The sequence below is a fragment of the Hemiscyllium ocellatum genome, chromosome 1, assembly GCF_020745735.1.
Source record: "Hemiscyllium ocellatum isolate sHemOce1 chromosome 1, sHemOce1.pat.X.cur, whole genome shotgun sequence".
NCBI lineage: Eukaryota > Metazoa > Chordata > Chondrichthyes > Orectolobiformes > Hemiscylliidae > Hemiscyllium > Hemiscyllium ocellatum.
The window spans coordinates 18,594,072-18,614,576 of record NC_083401.1 but is presented as its reverse complement, the minus strand read 5'-3'; the positions used below and the strand labels follow the sequence as shown (position 1 = coordinate 18,614,576).

At 44.0% G+C, this 20,505-nt stretch overlaps 1 protein-coding gene across 2 annotated transcripts in view; it reads left to right on the top strand.

Moving 5' to 3' along the window:
• Nucleotides 1–20,505, top strand: part of LOC132824791 (dedicator of cytokinesis protein 2-like) — a 1,235,709-nt gene that overhangs the window by 418,340 nt on the left and 796,864 nt on the right. The gene's annotated exons all lie outside the window — the stretch shown is intronic.

Here is a 20,505-nt window from a genome sequence, read left to right as displayed (position 1 = left end):
GACGTGGTGCAATGAGAACAACCTCTGTCTCAACATCAGCAAAATTAAAGAACTGATCATTGACTTCAGAAAGAAAGGAGGTGAACACACCCCCATCTGCATCAACAGAGTTGCATGTGAGAAGGGTGGAGAGTGTCAAGTTCCTTGGCATGACGGTAACCAACAACCTATCCTGGACCACCTGCATAAATGTAACTGTCAAGAAGACACAACGGTCTTCAGGTGGTCAAGAAATTTGGCATGTCCATAAGGACCCTCACCAACTTCTACAGATGCCCCATTGAAAGCAATCTCTCCAGGTGTGTAATAGCCTAGTATGGCAACTACAGAAGGTGGTGTGCACTGCCCAGACCAAGCCAATCTCCCATCCATGGACTCCATTTACAGCTTGATGCCATGGAAAGGCTGTTAACATCATCAAAGACTCCTTCCACCCCGGTAGTGATCTTCTACAATCTCTTCCATCAGGCAGTAAATACAGAAGCTTGAACACATGCAACAGCAGGAACAGCTTCTTCCCGGCTGTTATTATGCTGATGAATGGACTCTCTAGCCTCAGATAATGCTGACCTCGCTAACATTAATCTCGCTGAGCGCGTGCCCTGTGCAACGTAATCTGTATGCCCCGTCCAAGTCTTTTTACAACCTCTGATCTGTACATCGTTACTTACTATGATCTGCCTGTACTGCTTGTTAACAAAGCTTTTCACTGTACTTTGGTACACACCACATTCAATCAATTGATTAATCAATCAATCAATATAGAAACAGTTTACCAGAATGTCACCTGCTTTGGAGGTCAGTAGCTATGAGGACAGATTCAACAAACTTGGTTTGTTTTCATTTGAATATCAGAGGCTGAGGGATGATCTGGTTGAAGTTCATAAAATTATGGGAGGCTTGATAGAGTCTTTTTTTCCCAGGGTAGAAATATCAATTACTAGGGGACATAAGTTTATGGTAAAAGGGAGGCAAGTTTATAGAGGATGTGGGAGGCAAGTTTTTTTACACAGAGAGTGGTGAATGTGCTGCCAGAGAAAGTGGTAGAAACAGATACAATAGCATCGTTTGAGGGGCATCTTAACAGACGCAGGTCGTTCTGCTATAATACACATTTCGTTAGCATGAATTTACTATTACCTGATTGACTAATTGAGGACTCTGTTCCTAAAGCAAGAAGTTTTAAAGTGTGGATCGGCTATAACATGATTCCAGCCCCATTAGATTAAATGGTGCTGCTATAACTCAATTATTTTATAACATGGGATTGCACGAAAATGGAACTACCACTTTGTCACAAAACCAACTGTAAATCAATCGGTTGGGAATAGAGTGATACTGATCGTGGAAAGGCAAAAGGCTTTTAGTTTAAAATGATGTTTTGTGGCAGCACAGGTTTGGTGGGTCAAAGGGCCTGTTCATCTGCTGTACAGTTCTTTGTTTGTTCTTCATTCTTTGAAGAAATATGCACAGGATGTACCCGAAAAGAGCACTCCAGCTTATGAAATGCCTAAATATTGACTTGTAAACTTCCTACTACAAAGCAATCCATTCCCTCTCCTCAGAACTCAATAACTACTGCTGATCAGAAAGCAGGAATATTGTATGTTTGGTTGAGTTTTGGCAGTCAAAGCGTGGAGAGTAATTTCCTTTGTCCATACGTGGAAACCTGGCATCCAGTGTATTGAGTTTGTAGACGTATGCTCAGGCTCCAAACACCTCCTGCTGAAATAAATTAGCTTGTGGCTTTTGATTACAACAAACCACAAAGAGAAATGGTTGCTGTAAAACTACAGGAACTGGCTGCGAGACTGGTGAACTGGAATGTTGGAATGTCTTTTGCTTGAGTTTTAACAAAGGCTGCTCCCGAGTGGGTAAAATGGTCCAGGGTAAGGTACAATAGGAGAGTTGTCCCTCACTGTCTTGCCATCAGACAACCATTGAATCAGAAAATGATACAGCAGAGAAGGAGGCAGTGTGGTGCATTGTGGCTCTTCAGTACAACAGATGACCTGTTTACTCTGCTGCCACCCTGTGTTGTTGACTCAGTTAATTGGGACAACTGCTGTGCAATGCACAGAGATGCCAACAGTGTGGGTTCAATTCCTGCATTGGCCAAGGTTACCATGACAGACTCTCCTTCTCAACCTGAGGTGTGGTGACCTTCAGCTCACACCATTACCAGTCATCTCTCTCTCTCTATGAGAAAGTGAAGGCTGCAGAGTCAGAGTTGAAAAATGTGATGCTGGAAAAGCACAGAAGGCCAGGCAACATCTGAGGAGCAGGAGAGTCAATGTTTTGGGCGTAAGCCTGTCACTTCTCTCTCTCTTACAGTCTGGAAAGACCATGACATCTTTTACCTTATCCCGTGTTGCAACAGTGACAGATTTGCATTGGCTGTGCAGTGCTTTGGGATGCACTAAGATTGTGAAGGCCAACAGTTAAAGGAGGCAGCTCACTCCCACCCTCTTAGAGGGCAGTTAGCCACAGGCAGCAAAACCTACATGCCTTGAATGTGTGTTTTTTTTAAAAAGGAAGAAAAATGCAAGAACAAAATCAAAAATTGCTAGTTAAACTCAGCTGGTCTGGCAGCATCTGGGGAGGCAATAGCCTAGTGGTGTTATTACTAGACTGTAAATGCAGAGACCTAGGTAATGTTCTGGGGACCTGTGTTCGAATCCCCCACACAGATGGTTGAATGTGAATTCAGTAGAATTTGGAATTCAGAGTCTAACGATGACTATTAATCCATTGTTGGAAAAACCTGGTTCAGTAATGTCCATCAGGGAAGGAATCTGCCATCCTTACCTGGTCTGGCTTACATACGACTCCAGACTCACAGCAATATGGCTCACTCTGAACTGCCCTCTGGGTAATTAGGGATGGGCAATAAATGTTACCTAGCCAGCGAAGTTCTCAACCTGTGAATAATTTTTTTTTTAAAAAAGCTTGTGGGAAGAAAACAGTTAGTGTTTCAAGTCCATGACTCATCATCAGAGTTGATAGCACTGGAAAATGTCATAGTTATGCTGAAGATGAGATTCCATGTTTTTCAGCCATCTTCACACCCAGTCCAACCCCAATCGGATGCTGCCTGACCTGCTGTGCTTTTTCGAGCACCACTCTACTCTTGACTCTCATCTCCAGCATCCGCAGTACTCACTTCTGCCTCATTTTTTCCCCTCACTTCCCCAGACCCCAACCTTGTCCTCAGCATAAATACCACTTTTTCTGAACAACTGTCAATTCTGGTGAAGAGTCACTGGACCTGAAACTTTAACTCTGATTTCTGTACACAGATGCTGCCAGACCTGCTGAGATTCCCCAGCAGTTTTGGTTTTTGTTTCAGGTCAGCAGTTCTTTGCTTTTTGTGGCGATTGGTACAAGTTGGGTCAGGTGGATTTCATTGAGTAACAGTTCCCTGACTGGGGTTGGTAAACTGCAGTTAATTAGGGAGTCCTGCCTGACAGAAATAAACAGGATAAGGTAAAAGCTAGGCCTGCAGATGCTGGAAACCAGAGTCTAGATTAGAGTGGTGCTGGAAAAAGCACAGCAGGTCAGCCAGCATCCGAGGAATAGAAAAATCGACGTTTCGGGCAAAAGCCCTTCATCGGGAATCCTCGGATGCTGCCTGACCTGCTGTGCTTTTCCAGCACCACTCTAATCTAGATATAAACAGGAGTCTCCTCACTCTTGGGACTGGCTCGGAGCTAACTGGTCAGATTCCACATGCTGCGCACGTGTAACTAAAGGGTGACTTGGTGATTGGATACCAGCCTCCATGGAGTTATTTTATTTTAATGAAAGTGCAAGTCCTTTTTTGTCATTTGCACATGAGTGATAAACTATGGTGCAGGAGTCCTTCTGCAATGAATTTGAGTGAAAGCCGTGGGAGTTTGAGGCCCCAGTAACACACGTCTCTTGACCCAGCTGGACTGAGCAGGCCCAGCAAAGGCAAAATGGATCACTGAGTAAGCTTAAGTGGTCAGAGTCTTATGGCAATGCTGTTGCTTATCTGTTGACAGAATTTGTCATTCAGGAAGCAGCATAGCACAGCTGACCTCCAGCGAACAGCCTTGCGAGGAGCAGAAGGGGACAAGCAGCTGTCTCTCTCTCTCTCTCTCTCTCTCTCTCTCTATCTTTCTCCTCGTAAAATGCTGCTTTATTTGCATGTCACACAGGCTGTGAGAAAATGATTTACTGAACGCTACTCAGTGATGCAGGTCAACACGACTCTGAGTATGTCAGCGCAATTCTTAATTAAAGATAGCCAGGGGGCTTTCAAATATCCACAGATGTGCACAGAGTTGGCAACAAAGAAGCTGGCCATTCAGCCCAATCACTTCATGCTAGTCAATCATAGAATGCCTGCAATGTGGATGTGAGCCATTCAGCCCAATCTCTTCATGCTAGTCAATCATAGAATGGCTTCAGTATGGAAACAGGTCATTTAGCCCAATCGTTTCATGCTAGTCAATCATCGAATGCCTGTAGTGTGGAGATAGGCAATTCAGCCCAATCACTTCATGATAGAATGCCTGCAGTGTGGAAGAGGGCTGTTCAGCCCAAAGGATCCACACTGACCCTCCGAGAGCATCTCACCCAGCTCCCAAAATCTGTAACCCTGCATTTTCCATGGCTAGACCACCTAGCTTGCATATCCCGAGACGCTGTGGGTAATTTAGCCATGGTCAATCCACCCAATCTGCACATCTTTTGTGACTGTGGGAGGGAACCCACGTAGACATGGGGAGAATGTGCAAACTCCACACAGGTTCTGAGCGTAGAATTGAACCTGGGTGCCTGGCCCTGTGAAGCAGCAGTGCTAACCATTGAGTCACAGTGCCTTTATGCTCCAATCCACTCCTACATTATTATATCTCACTGTGTAGGCATATAATTTCTCTATCATCTTATTCCTTAAATGCAGAATATTTTCCCTTACGTGCTTCCTGTTCTGCTGCCCAAACAAAATTTAAATTAAAATTTGATCTTGGAGTTCTCCACTCCAGCCACTGTGGTGCCCACCAGTCACAACAGGACTGTACCATACCAATGGATGGCTACTCCAAGGATATATTTGGAAGAATATGGACTTATTAGGGATTGGCTTTGTGCAGGAAGGGCCGTATCTAACAAACTTGATTTGAGTTTTCTGAGCAAGTGAGAAAGATGATTGATGAGGGCAGCTTGGTGGATGTTGTCTACATGGACTTTAGACAGATCTTCGAAAAGGTCTCTCATGGAAGGCTGATACTGAAGGTGACGTCCAGATGGGATCCTTGGTGAGCTAGTAAGATAAATAGAGAACTGGCTTAGTCATAGAATAGTGGTGGACGCCTGTTTTTCTGATGGAGGTCTGTGACCAATCATGTTCCATAGGGATCAGTGCTGGGACCCCTGTTGTTTTTAATATATTGAAATGATTTGGAGTAGAATGTAGGTGTCCTGTTTCGTAAGTTCACAGATGACACAAACATTGGGGAACAGCACATTGTGAGGAGGATTGCCAGAGAATGCAGCAGCATTTGGCTAGGCTTGAGATTAGTTTCCCTAAAGTGTGGAAACAGGCCCTTCGGCCCAACACGTCCACACCGACCCTCCAAAGAGCAACCCACCCAGACCTATTCCCCTACAATCACCCCTGAGTAATGCCCCGACACTACAGGCAATTTAGCATGACCAATTCACCTAATCCCGCACATCTTTGGACTGTGGGAGGAAACTGGAGCACCTGAAGGAAACTCCCGCAGACACAGGGAGAATGTGCAAACTCCACACAGACAGTTGCCCAAGGTGGGAATTGAACCCTGGCCCCTGGCGCTATGAGGCAGCAGTGCGAACCACTGAGCCATCATGCCACCTCTTAACAACCCAGTGATAAGACCACCAGGCCATTGCCTACCCCTAAAGATCTAGGCAGAGAAATGGCAGAGAGAGTTTAATTCAGACAAATGAAAGCTGATCCATTTTAGAAGTTCTAATGCAAGAGGGAAATGAACAGTAAATGGCAGAACCCTTGAAAGCATTAACAGAAAGAGGGAACTAGATGTTTTCATACAATCCCTACAATGTGGAAACAGGCCCTTTAGCCCAACAAGTTCACATCAACCCTCTGAAGAATAATCCACCCAGACCCATTCCCGTACATTTACCCCTGACTAATGCCCCTAACTGATACATCCCTGAATCCTGTGGGTAATTTAACATGGCCAATTCACCTAACCTGCACATCTTTGGATTGTGGGAGGAAACCGGAGCATCCAGAGGAAACCCACGCAGACACATGGAGACTGTGCAAGCTCCACACAGACAGTCATGCGAGGCTGGAATCAAACCCAGGTTCTTGGTGCTGTGAGGCAGCAGTGCTAACCACTGAGCCACTGTGTTGCTGGCTCCACAGAGGAACTGGCATATAGGTCCACAGTTCCCTGAACAGGGCAACACAAGTGGGTAAAGTGGCCAAGAGATATATGGCATGCTTGTCTTCATCAGTCAGGGCACAGCTTATACAAATTAGCAAATTATCTTGCAACTTTGGCAAGGCCACGTTTGGAATATTGTGCACAGTTCTGGTCACCACAGAAGGAGTCTTTGGAGGAGGTAAGAAAATGTTTACTGGATTGTTGCCTCGTTTGGAGGGTATTAGCTGTGAGGACAGATTGGACAAACTTGGTTCGCTTTCATTTGAAAGTTGAAGGCTGTTTGAAGTTTGCAAAATGTTGAAAGGCATAAATAGTGTGGACAGTTGGAGTCTTTCTCCCAGCGTAGGAATGTCAATTATGAGAGGACCTAAATTGAAGGTCAAAAGGAGAAAGTTCAAAGGAGATGTGAGAGTCTAGTTTTTTTTTTACACAGAGGGTGGTAGGTACCTGGAACACTGGAACATGCTGTCAGGGGAGGTGGAGGAAGCAGATGCACTAGTGGCATTGTCTATAGCGTTGAGAGACATCTTGGCGAACAATAGGCAGGGAATAGAGGGATATGGACTGCGGAGATGCAAAAGCTTCTGAATTTAAAAAGGGCATAATGTTAGCACAGGTTTGCTGAGCCAAGAGGCCTATTTGTATACTGCTCTGTTCTTTGACACCCCTGGTGTGGACATAGCACCAGAACAGAGGCAGGGAGTTCGGTGTAATGACCACCCCCCCCCACCTGACCCTGCTGATGATCACCTGAGCTAAGCACAGGAGCAGAACCACCAAGGGGTCCTAAGCCTTGTCCCCTCCTATCCATATTAGGTGCCCAAGGATCTGGGGAATGGAGGTCGATGTGCAAACACATCTTAGAAGCAACGCCATCTGTAAAGAAATTAAGGGCGGGAGTCTGGCACATCTTGCACACATGCAGTTGAAGGAATTTTCAAGGTTGCAGAATTTAAAGGTGGTCTGGAATCCCAGAGCCTCATTAACCGATGATTATACGGGATTGTCCCATGACTAGACAGGTTGATAACGGTTGGCGAAAATGAGGACTGCAGATGATGGAGATTAGAGTCAAGAGTTTGGTGCTGGAAAAGCACAGCAGGTCAGGCAGCATCTGAGGAGCAGGAGAATCTATGTTTTGAGCAAAAGCCCTTTATCATGAATGGTAGGCAGTAGGCAGAGCTGATAATGGGGAAATATGCTGTAGACCTCTCAATGCGGGGTCAAAAATTGATGAATTTTATTTTGTTATGTTCATGTTGCTGTGTCTGGAATGATATTCATAGACATATAGAATTCTCAAGCCACTCCCCAGTGGAGGACAAATTGGCATTAAGCTTAGGAAGGAGATGATGAGAAGGGAATGAGAACCAGCTAAGCCCTTTTGTTCATGTTCCTTTTCTGAGCAGGAACAGTTTCTCCCTATCTACTCTGTCTCTACTCTGTCCGAATTTTCCTGTCCAGAAATGGGTAGCTTGCATGATTTTACATCATCCAACTGTGTGAGTTCAGCATATCAGACTGAACAACTTCTAAGTTTTCCAAATGGACAAGAAAATTTGCAGACTGTGAATTAGGTACACTGGCATTTGTGCCCAGCAGCCCCTCTCCCAATGGAGAGAGCTTCAGCCTTGTTAGAATACCGCGTTTTATTCCAAGCCACATTATTAGAAGGATCATAGCTACTATTGAACACGATGATAGAACTAGCGCTATACATATCAGTATTCAGGAGGGAGGTGATGCCGAAGTGTACAGTAGGTACACCAATAGCAGGGTCAACAATGCAAGAGAGAAAAGTCCTGTATTTCCACAGCATCTTTCACATCCACTGGATGTCCCAGCTCGCCCAATGTTAATGGTTTGTCAGGCAGAGTGGAACTGAATGGTCGGGTGCTGTTCCTGATTCATGCTATCTTCTGCTCATGTTGCCAACTGAAGCTAGGTCAGAAGTCATGCAGAATTCACACAAAATTGATTGCACCTCCGAAAGCTTGGGATTTCAAATAAACCTGTTGGACCATACCCTGGTGTTATGTGATATCTGACTTTTTCAACCCCATCCAACACCGGCACCTCCACATCAGCAACACAGAGAAGTGTGAACTGTCGTTAACAGTACCTTTGATAGTATCTGTCACATTTCTTGCACCTCACTCGTCCCCATTCACTCATTGGGTTCCACTTGTCCTCACTTTCCCCTCTCTAGCCTATATCCTCAATGCCTCACTTTCTGCTATTTCCATCATCTTCAACGCAGTGGAAGACACCTTCCTCCTGCCTTTCAGCATTTAAAAGGGACCCATCCCTTTCTGTTTCCTTTGTCATACCCCAATTCACTCCTCAATCACTCCCAATACCCCATTCCCTTTGTGGAGTTCCTTGCCATACAAATGCAAGAGACGTTATACCTGTCTTTAAACTTCAAAGCTCATCATTCAGGGCACCAATCCCTTCTTCCAGGTGAAGGAGTGATTTTCGTGCACTCATGTCTATTGAGCAAAGGAACGAAAAGCAGGAATTGGCCCATCAACCCTTCGATCCTGTTCTGCTATTTCATACGATCATGGCTGACCTCATCTTGAACTAACTTCACTTTTCCACCTGCTGCCCATAACCCTTCAACCCATTGCTCATTAAAAATCGGTCTTTTCCTTAAATTTACTCAATGTCCCGGCATCCACCACACTCTAGGGCAGTGGATTCCATTGATGTGTGGCCCTTTTCAAGAAGTGATTTCTCCTCATTCCCTGTTGTAAATCTGTGACCCCTTATCCTAAAGCAATGACCTCGCCTTCTAGATTGCTCTACACGGGGAAATGTCCTCATGGATGTCATTCAGCACAGAAACAGACCCTTCAGTCCAACTAGTTCAGGTCAAAGATAATCCCAAACTAGTCCTGCTCCTGACCCATATCCCTACAAACCTTTCCTATTCATGTACTTATCCAAATGTCTTTTAAGTGTCTCAACTGTGCCATCATCCACCACTTCCCCAGGAAGTTCATTCCACACGCGCACTAACCTCTGTGTAAAATATCTACCCCTCGTGTTTTTTTTTAAATCTCTCTCCTCTCACCTTAAAAATGTGCCCCCTTGTCTTGAAATTCCCCATCCGAGGGGAGAAAAAACACCTACCGTTCACCTTCTCCATGCCCCTCATGATTTTATAAACCTCTAAAAGGTCAACCCTCAACCTCCTATGCTCCAGTGAAAAGGTCCCAGCCCATACAGCCTGCCCTTATAACTCAAATCCTCCAATCCCAGCAACATCCTGGTAAATCTCTTCTGAGCTCTCTCCAGCTTAATAATATAATTCCTATAATTTCCTCTCTACATCTACTTTGTCCATCCCCTTCAGTGTCTTCTATACCTCAAGTAGATCTCCTCTCATTCATCTAAACTCAGTGGACTTTCAAAGATTAAGAAGAATTTGAGATTGTAGCCTGCACCAAACACTGTTTTGATGGATGTGTTATGAATCTAGGACACTGATATATGATGAGTGACAAAGCAGCCAGTGCAGGGGAGTTAAGGAAAATAATAATCATGCAACGTGTAGTTAGGGTCCAGCATACACTGCTGAAGAGTGTTTAGCAAGCTAATCACCTTAACAAAGCAATAAAATACACCACAGAGAAAAGATAAGAGGATTGGACTGTCTGAGTTGCTCTTACCGTGAGCCAGCCTCCATAGGTCAGGCCGAATGGCCCGTTTTTGTGCTGCAGCCATTCTTTAATGCAGCGGTTTAATTGAGGTGCTGAATGAAATGAGCTCCCTGTTCACCCCTTGTGACCTCTCTCCACATGCTGCGATACACTCGTTGTTCAGAGGAGGTGTCCCACCGTTCGCAGCATTGAAACGCTGACACGATGAGAGCAGTAATTAGAGTGCAGAGCTGCGCACGGGGGAAGGCAGAGGAAGGACCCCGCAGTGTCTCAATGGATGACTCAGCATTTCACAACAAAAGAGACACAGAATGAAAAAGCTTTCAGAATGCGTACTTTATTACAAAACGCTGATAATTGTCTTGCAGCCTTCTGTTGAAAAGCAATGCTAAAAGCAGTTATTTTGTGTGTGGGAGATTATACCTGGGCTCTGCTGAGGTCCAGAGTTTAGAATAGAAAGAAGTGAGATGTTGTTGTCCCTACAAGCTGACTGGCATAGACGTTTTGGCACTGGCACTACTTCCACCTCAACTGATGAATGAATCTTGGCAATCAGCGGTGACCAATGGGGTCTGTTCTTCTCATTCCTTGATATCCAATAGGGAATGACTGGCGAGAGGCTGGCAGCTTTACCCCTCTCTCCGATCTCTTACCAAAGTTGAGTGGTCAATGACCCAACTCTGCCCAAAGTGAGTCAGAGACCACCCACACTGGTCTGCTGTGGAGACCCCTGAGAGAGAGAGAGAGCGAGACTGTGATGTTTGTCTTTTTTACTTTGCTGTTTGTTTTTCTGACCCGTGGTTATACTGTGTGTGTAACTGCAATGTAACTTTTTTCTTCATTTTCTATTGTGTAACTAAGGATTGTACCTAGATACTCTGTATCTGAGATGTGTTGGTGACATTGTTGAATTGTTATTAATCTGTAACTGAAGAAGCTGTACTGAGAATAGTTCACAGGTTGGTGCAACATTGAGGGCCGAAGGGCCTGTTGTGCGCTGTATTGTTCTATGTTCTATGAGGTACTGTGTACCTAACGTGGCACGATAAGTGCTGACTTACAAACATTTCACTGTACGCATTTGAGTGCATGTGACTATAAAGCTAAGTAAATAATTCATTCACTCATTCATTGAACAACTAACTCAGCATAGGTTAGGAACCAAATCTAGACCAATCATGTTTTAATCCAGTGGATGATCTAAGGAGGGGAAGTGCACATTCTTACAGAAATATTTTGTGATCAAGAGAGAGAGAGAGAGTCAGAAAATAATTTGGACTGATGTAGCAGGCGTCACACACTCTGGGTGTTCCAAAGTCATTAAAGTATTTGTGTTTGAGCACAGCGAGCTCTTACACCAACAGCAATGTGATAATAACTAATTTTAGCAAAGTCAGCTGAGGGATAAATATTGACTAGGACACAGGGAGAGGGAGACCTCCTCCAACTCTTTCAAAACAGTGCCGTGTGCTCTGTTGAATCCACCACAGAGGACAGGCAAGAAGATTTTCTTTTAAGGTTACCTCTGAAAGACAGCACTTCTGAAATGTAGTGCCCCTTGTAATGCTAACTTACTGAACCCTGAGCTGCTATTTCTTCGTATCTTCACTATTCATTTCTGAGTAGTTCCATAACAATTAATTTTAAACACTACCACTATGGTACCATGTCAGACTGATAGCGACCTTTGATAATTAACCCTTTGTGACGTTTTTTAAGGAATGAGCTGCCAGAGGAATTGGTGGAGTCTGGTACAATTGCACCATTTAAGAGGCATTTAGATGGGTATATGAATAGGAAGGGTTTGGAGGGATATGGGCTGTGTGCTAGCAGGTGGGACTAGATCGGGTTGGGATATCTGGTCGGCTTGGACAAGTTGGACCGAAGGGTCTGTTTCCATGCTGTACATCTCTATTACTGTAACTAAATCACATGGCTTGCCGTGTAGGTACCTCTTTGACCAGCAATGTATCATGTGTAATGAGGCAAGTTTGATAAATAATCTCAGAACAGTGGTCGTGATATGGCAGAATTTAGCATTCAGTTTAAGAGTGAGCAAGTTGGGTCAGAAACCGCTGTGCTAAACTTAAAGAAGGGTACTTTTCTAATTCATTCACGGGATGTGGGTATTGCTGGGTAGGCTAGTGTTTATTATCCATTCTAATTGCCCAGAGGGCTGTTAAGAATCAGCCACATATCCCTCTATTCTTTGCCTGTTCATGTACCTGCTAAATGCCTCTTAAACGTTGCTTTCATATCTGCTTCTTCAGTAGTGCTTTCCAGATACCTACTATCCACTGTGAAAAAAAAACTTGCCTCATAACATCTTTAAATTTTCACCCTTTCACCTTAAGCCCCTAAGCATTTGGCATTTCCACCCTGGGAAGCAACTCTGATTATCCACCCTATCCAAGCCTCTCATAATTTGATATGCCTTGATCAGCTCACCCCCCTCAGCCTCCGATGCTCTCGAGAAAAACAATCTAAATCTGTCCAATCTTTCCTTATAGCTAATTTACTCCATGATAGTTGGGATAAAGGGAGCATTTGGAATAAGTAGCAGCCTGTAAGTAGTAGTATGTGATAGAGATCAGCCCTGGGGCCACACCTATTTGCAAGTTTATTAATGATGGGAAATAATGTGCAATCAGAAAGACACAAAAATAGATGGGAAGGCCAAGGAGTGAGGATGACACAGTTTCTCAGAGGATTCTAGGCAAATTAGGTGAATGGGCAGAATCTTGGCTGCTGAAATGTGAAGTTAGAAAATGCATTTTATCAGACAGAATAGAAGAGCTGAATATTATTTAAGTGGAGAAAGACTGCAGAAATCTGTAGTCTGTAGGGATTTGAGGCATGAATCACAAAATGCTTACATTCAAGTTCAATGGGTGATGGGGAAGACAAATGGAATCTTAGCCTTGATTTCAACGGTAACTGGATATGAAAATAGCGTGAAATAAAAGCAAAAGGCGCTAGAGAAACTGAGCACATCTGGCACGTCCGTGAAGAGAAAGCAGCTTTCATATATCGAATCCAGTGACCCTTCTTCATCAGCTGAGTTTCTCCAAGGGGTTTGCGGTTTTCTTTCAGGTCTTCCGCATCACAGTTCTTTGTTCTACATAAAAATATGATGGTTTTGCTAAAACTACACAAGATACTCTATCTGTGGGTGTTGGCAAGTGGGACTAGATTGGGTTAGGATATCGGGTCATCATGGATGAGTTAAATCGAAGGGTCTGTTTCCATGCTATACATCTGTATGTCTCTATTAGTCAGATCACAGCAAGAATCGTTTTGGTCACCTTATTTAATGAAGGAAAGCCATACTGAGATTGGAGGCAGTCCAGAGAAGGCTTGCTCTGTTGAATGTTGGATATGGAGAGTCTTTTTCTTATGGGGAAAGGTTGAGTAGTCTGAGCGTGTATTCATCGGAGTTTCGAAGAATGGGATGTGAGACAAATGAAACTTCTTGAGACGCTCAGAGTTTGGTTCTCCGTGTGGGGGAATCTCGGTCCGGGGGCATAATTTTAGATGGTGAGGTCACGCATTGAAGACAGAGATGTAAAGGAATTTCTTCTCTCAAAGGGTCGTGAATCTGTGGAATTCTTTACCACAGATTGCTGTCAAGACTGGGTCACTAAATATATTCAAGGATGAGATATGTAGGTTTTCAACCAGTGAAGAAAACCAGGAATGTGGAGTTGAAGATTATCAGATTAGCTAATTGAATGGCTGAGCAGAACCAGTGAATCAAATGGACTAGAATAGAACAGGATCCCTACAATGTAGAAACAGGCCTTTTGATCCAATGAGTCCACACCAACCCTCTGAAGAGCACCTCCGCCTACCCTATCCCTGTAACCCTGCATTTCCCAGAGCTAACATACATAATCTACTCATCCCTAGACACTATGAGGCAATTTAGCATGGCCAATCCACCTAACCTGCACATGTTTCCACTGTGGGAGGAAAAGAGAAAACCCACACAGATACAGGGAGAATGCAGAATTGAACCCAGCCCCTGGCACTCTGAGGCAGCAGTGCTAACCACTGAGCCACTGTGCTGCCTACTTTTGGTTTTGCATCTTATTATTTTAAAGCAGTTGTATGAAGCTAAACGGACTCACTTTCTACAATACCTTTAATTACCTCATGGTAACCCGAAGCGCTTTACCGCCAATGAAGTACTGTTGCAATGTCATAAAGATGGCAGCTATTGTCTGCACAGCAAGATCCCATTAACAACAAAGTGATCATGATCCTCATTATTTGATTTTTTTTTCCCTTGATGATGGCTCACACTAACTTGCATGCCAATACCAATTGTTAACAAATCACCTTGTAGCTTGTCAACTGTTAAAATGGTATGCTGGGTCCATTAAACGTCCGTGACAAGATCACTCAAGCTTATTTCTCTGTTAAATGATTTTCTCTTGAGAATTATTCCAGCAGCTTTAAATCTCACTCAGCGTTTGAAAACCTTTAGACAGCAAGTTAGCTTTCAAGTGTAATAGACTATTGATTTCTTTCTCCCCAAAATATTTCTTATTCCGAGAACAAGCCTCTTTCCTCTGTTTGCTAATCCTTTTGTAAATCGCCCTACACTTAGAGGGAATGCTAAAATATGTCTGAAATGTAAGAGGTTAATATTGATTAGTCTTATTTCACCAGGTTAGAAAACAAAACCGTCTTGGTACAGAAATAGTCTGCCAAGGAAATCTCGCAATGCTTGCAAGTGAATACTTGACAATATACATTATTGAAGAAGGTGTAAGAATTCATTATAAAGGAGGAGAAAGTGAGGACTGCAGATGCTGGCGATCAGAGTCTAAAAATGGGGTGCTTTTCCAGCACCACACTTTTCGATTTATTTATAGAGCATTGGCTTTAGAAACAGATGTAGAGAACATAAAGAGGGAATTAGTTTAAACCTTTGTCAGTCTCTGGTTAGCCTCTGGTTGTGCCTTTTGTCCAATTGTGGTCAGCAAAGTTTAGGAAGGTTGAAAAGTCCTCAGAGAAGAACATTTACCAAAACGATTGCAAGGATAAAGGACTTTATTATTGTGTTTGGATCAGAGAATGTCCTTATACAGTAGAAAAAGTTTCTCTTCTTCAAGCAGAGAAGCTTAACTGAAGATGTTGTAGGTGGGATCAGTGGGGACACCCTTTCCAAATGATTAAACTCAGACTCTGCTCATGTAGCAGCATTATGTAAGCTTTTCCCATTGATAAAAGATAAAGTCAGTAATGTGATTGAACCACTGAAGGAGGATTATTTGATTTGTTTTGGAGATGCTCTTTACCAGGTATTTGTATTTAAGGTCATTGGCAATAGGACCAGGGTGATGAGAAATGTGTCTACGCATTAAAATCTGGAATGACCTCTCTGAAGGATTGGTGGAGCTCGATTCAGTCAGAACATTTGAAAAGGATGCTCGAGAAGTGGGGAAAGAAATTCAAAGCCACGGAGAAAGTGGAGAAAACTCAGGCTTTAGGTCACTTTGTTTATAAAACCATCACGGGCATGGAGAAGGTGAATAGCTAAGGTCCTTTCCCCCGGATGGCAGAGTCCAAAACTAGAGGGCATAGGTTTAGGGTGGGAGGGGAAAGATTTAAAAAGGACCTAAGGGGCTACTTTCTTCACGCAGCGGGTAGTGCTTGTGTGGAATAAACTGCCAGAGGAGGTGGTGGAGGCTGGTCCAATTCCAATATTTAAAAGGGTGGATACATGAAAAGAAAGGTTTAGAGGGATATGGGCCAAGTGCTGGCAACTGGGGCTAGATTAATATAGGATATCTGGTCAGCATGGACAAGTTGGACTGAAGTGTGTGTTTTCCATACATCTCCATGACTGTATGAGTTCAGGGTGTCCTCAGGGTGAGAAAGGTGCCATAATCAATTATTCCTTATTGTGTCAGTCATGGTTTATATATATTTAAAGGGTGTGATGAGGCAGGGTTAGGTTTGAGAGTCATTGTCCTTCTTTGCTTGATACTTGACCTGAAAAAGCTAACTCTCCTTGCCATCACAGATGATGGGAGTCACTTAACCCAGAGCATAAATTGGGCAAAATCAAAAGAGCAAATTACCATAATGGAAAGAAATTCCCCGCCCCAGACTCCAAGTCATTTGGTTCTTCTTGGCAGGATTTCTGTGGCAGAAGTCCTTCAGAATTCTGAGAATGAAATAGATTAAAAGTCAAACATTATGTGACAGCCAGTGGTTTCTGTTCAATTGGATGTAAACAGACTCCCTGTAATGATAAGTGACTCTGCAGCTTATGAAAATCTATAACACGGGGAGCAACAGACAGCTGGCCGTAACATTCAATACTGCAGTACAATCAAAGCACTGTTGTTCATAGAGCCGTTTTTCCTTTGACTGCTTGTCCCACTGTGTCCCATCTTTTCATCCAACAGTCACATCGGCTTGCTTTTACATGACATCTTTAATGTTGCAAAAGTCTCAGGATGCTGCACTGAAGTGGTTATTAAACAAAACTTAACACTGAGCCATGGAGAAGGCATTAAGGCAGGCCATCAGAAGCTTAGTTTGATATTTATTTATTGTCCCATGTACTTTGTTACAAAATACAGTGAAAAGTGTTGTATCGTATCGCCACTCTCAGACGCCATCTTAAAACACAGGAAATTAAAGCAAAACAAAGAATATAAAGACAGAACAATGAAGGAATAAAGAGAGTGTCTAACTTTACAGTCCTTCTTGTTAAGTGCTCCGCCATGGCCTGGTGTACAGGCACAAGTCCCCTTCACCTTGTTGCCATGGGAACAAAGGTTGCACACTCTTTGGTGTCAACTCACCTCCATTGATGTAACCGGTGCCATCTTGGTTACACATTTGATTACAAAACCAGCATTTAAAAAAAACTGAAGGAAACAAAGCCAAAAAGAAAGAGAAATGTCCAGATAGTAAAGTCTCATTTCAGTCTTATCTCTATGCAGACTCCGGCCTAACCACAGCTTGGAGTCTCGGGTGGAGATGTGTGCTTGCTGCTGCTGACTCTACCGCCTCCAATTTCCTCCTGCTGCCGCCACCGCCATCACCTCTGTTTCTATATCTACCTGTGCTGCAACTGGATCCCGGAACATGATGGGGCAGGGCACGCTCACAGCCTCTGATCACCGGATCTTTTGCTGGATCCTGGAACATGCTAAATCAGGGCCCACTCATAACCTCCAATTGCTGGATTCCTCACCAGATCCTGAATCATGCTCGAACAGGCCCTGCTTGCAGCCTCCCGTTCACTGGATCCCTCACTGGATCCTAGAACATGCTCGGCAGGGCACGCTCACAGCCTCTGATCACTGGATCCCAGAACATGCTCAGTCAGGGCCTGCTCACACGTCCAATTTCCAGATCCCTCACTGGATCATAAAACACGCTCAGTCAGGGCCTGCTTACAGCCTCTAATCACCGGATCCTATGCTGGATCCTGGAACATGCTCAACCAGGGCCCATTCATAGCCCCCGATTGCTGGATCCCTCACTGGATCCCGGAACATGCTCTGCCAGGGTCTGCTCGCAGCCAAGTGATCAGCGGATCCCTCACTGGATCCCGGAACATGCTCTGCCAGGGTCTGCTCGCAGCCAAGTGATCAGCGGATCCCTCGCTGGATCCTGGAACATGCTCAGGCAAGGCCCATCACCGATGCCTCGCTGAAGACTTTAAACAAAAAGGAGGAAAAAAAAAGAAAACTCAAAATCAAAAAGAATAAAAGGGAAAGAAAAGTGGATGGAAATGAGCAAGCTCGGGAGCTCAAATGCAGCACTGTTAATTCACAGCCATCTTGAGCCTGGACTGGATCAAAATGAGATTATCCCATCAGAAAGATAGATTCAACACCTCCTTTATCAATTTGACTTTCAGAAAGGTGGAGCATGAATTCGACGAAAATTGTTCTTTTATTCTTCCGACCGCTTCTACATTCTGACATTCCTGTCAGAAAGGTAAAGGGAACAGAGTTCAGTCGCAGTTTGGAGCTGAGGAGCCAGGTGGGGTGTGGAGCCTTGAGTTAGAATGTCATGGATTTAAATCATAGAGACCAACTCACCGGTATAGGTGACAGGAGGTTTTGGTTCAAGCTGAGGAAATTAACAACGTAAGGGTACGGGCTCTGCCATTCAGTAAGATCATGGCTGATATGATTTTAACCTCAACTCTACATTCCTGCACATCCCTGAGAGCCTTCCATCTCCAGAATTTGTCTACCACGGTCTTAAAAGATATTTTGAGATGCTGCATTTGCGGCCTTTTGAGGAAGGGAATTCCAAGGAGTAAGTTTTAAAAAGGACCTGAGGGGCAACATTTTCACACAGAGAGTGGTTCATGTGTGAAATGAGTTGCCAGAGGAGGTGGTGGATTTGGGTACAGCTACAATGTTTAAATGATGTTTGGATAAGTACATGAATAGGAAAGGGATCTGGTTCAAATGCGGGCAAGGTAGGACTTTTTTAGTTTGGGAACACGGTTGGCATGAATTAATTGGACCAAAAGGTTGGTTTCTCTGCTATCAGACTCTGAGTCGAGAACTCAAAACCCTCTGTGCGAAAAAAAAATCTGATGGGATTTGAAACCTACCTGTCAGAGCAATAGACCCAGGTCGGGGAGTACTATTCCAGTCCTGCTACACATTTACAAGAAACAAAAAGTGAAACAGTGCTGGACACAAAATCCTAGCAGGAATCAACCAGGACACGGGTATCCTGGCTCTTTCCCTGCATGCTGCAAGTTTGACTCCAGAAGCTTATGCCCGAAATGTCGATTTTCCTGCTCTTTGGATGCTGCCTGACCTGCTGTGCTTTTCCAGAGCCACGCCATCAACTCTGACTCTCCAGCATCTGCAGTCCTCACTTTCTTCCCCAGAAGCTTTAAGTCAATTCTAGATTCCCAACCCCAGTACAATTCTGAGAAACTTGTTGAACTGCGAGAGATGCTGCGTGTGTTTCTGATGTGACATTGATCTAAGTTCCTCTCAGGAGGGTGTATAAGATCCCACAGTACCATTAGGAGGAAGACCAGGCTTTCTCCTGATTGTTCTGATTTGATTTATCTTTCAGCCAACATGACTGGAACAGATTACCTGCTCATTCTCCCATTGTTATTTGTTACTGAGTGCAGATTAGTTTCTGTAAATACAGCGGGGGGTGGGGTGGGAGTGTGTCAGAGCCAGATTAGGAACAAGCCAAGGAAAGAAGATGCAGATTACGGACTTGTTCTAAGAAAGGTTGGTGGGATAAGCCCAGCAAATATAGACCAATTGATTTAAATTCAGTGTCGCGAAGCTTCTGGAGACAATCAAATAGGATCCAATTCATAGTTCCGGAAAAGAAAGGGGATTTGTTTAGGAAGAGTCATGGATTTTTAAAGGGGAAATTTTGTTTACCTAAGGGTCCGAGCTGTAGGGAGAGGCTGAATAGGCTGGGTCTGTTTTCCCTGGAGTGTCAGAGGCTTAAAAACCTTATAGAGGTTTTTAAAATCATGAGGGGCATGGATAGGATAAATAGACAAGGTCTTTTCCCTGGGGTAGTGGAGTCCAAAACTAGGGGGCATAGGTTAGAGGTGAGATGGGAAAGATTTACAAGGGACCTAAGGGGCAGCTTTTAACACAGAGGGTGGTGCAGGTATGGAATGAGCTGCCAGAGGAAGTGGTGGAGACTGATACAATAACAACATTTAAAAGGCATCTGGGTGGGCATATGAATAGCATGGGTTTGGAGGATATGGGTCAAATGCTGGCAAATCGGACTAGATTAATTTAGGATATCTGGTCGACATGGACGAGTTGGATTGAAGGGTCTGTTTCCGTGCTGTACATCTCTGTGACTCTGTACCTTGTAGTATTTGGAGAAGTAACAGGCTCAATGAATGCCAACCCATTGATGTTGTATACACAGACTTTCAGAAGGCATTTGATACAGTGCTACACAACAGACTGGTGAAGAGAGTGATACGTCATAGAATAAAATGGTCAGTGGCCACGTGAATATATATATTAACTGAGTGATTGGAAACAGAGACTAATGGTCACTTGTGGGCTGGAGGAATGGTATATATTGCAGTTACCCAGGAGTCAGAATTGGGACTGTTGCTTTTACAGATATGTAGATCTTGGTGTACAAGCGGGGAGGTCGGGCAATTGCAAAGTTTGCAGAAGACACAAATCTTCAAAGAATTCCAAACTACAAGGGGGATAATGTACAACTTCCAAGTGGCTAATACAGATAGCTGGAGTGAGCAGATAGGTGGCAACTGAGGTTCAATACAGAGAGTGTGAGGTGGTACATTTTGACAAGATGAACATGAAAGACAATATGAAATGAGGAGTAGCATTGGGTGTCGAAGCACAGTGACATGGGTATATGTGAATAGATATGGCACGACAGGTAGG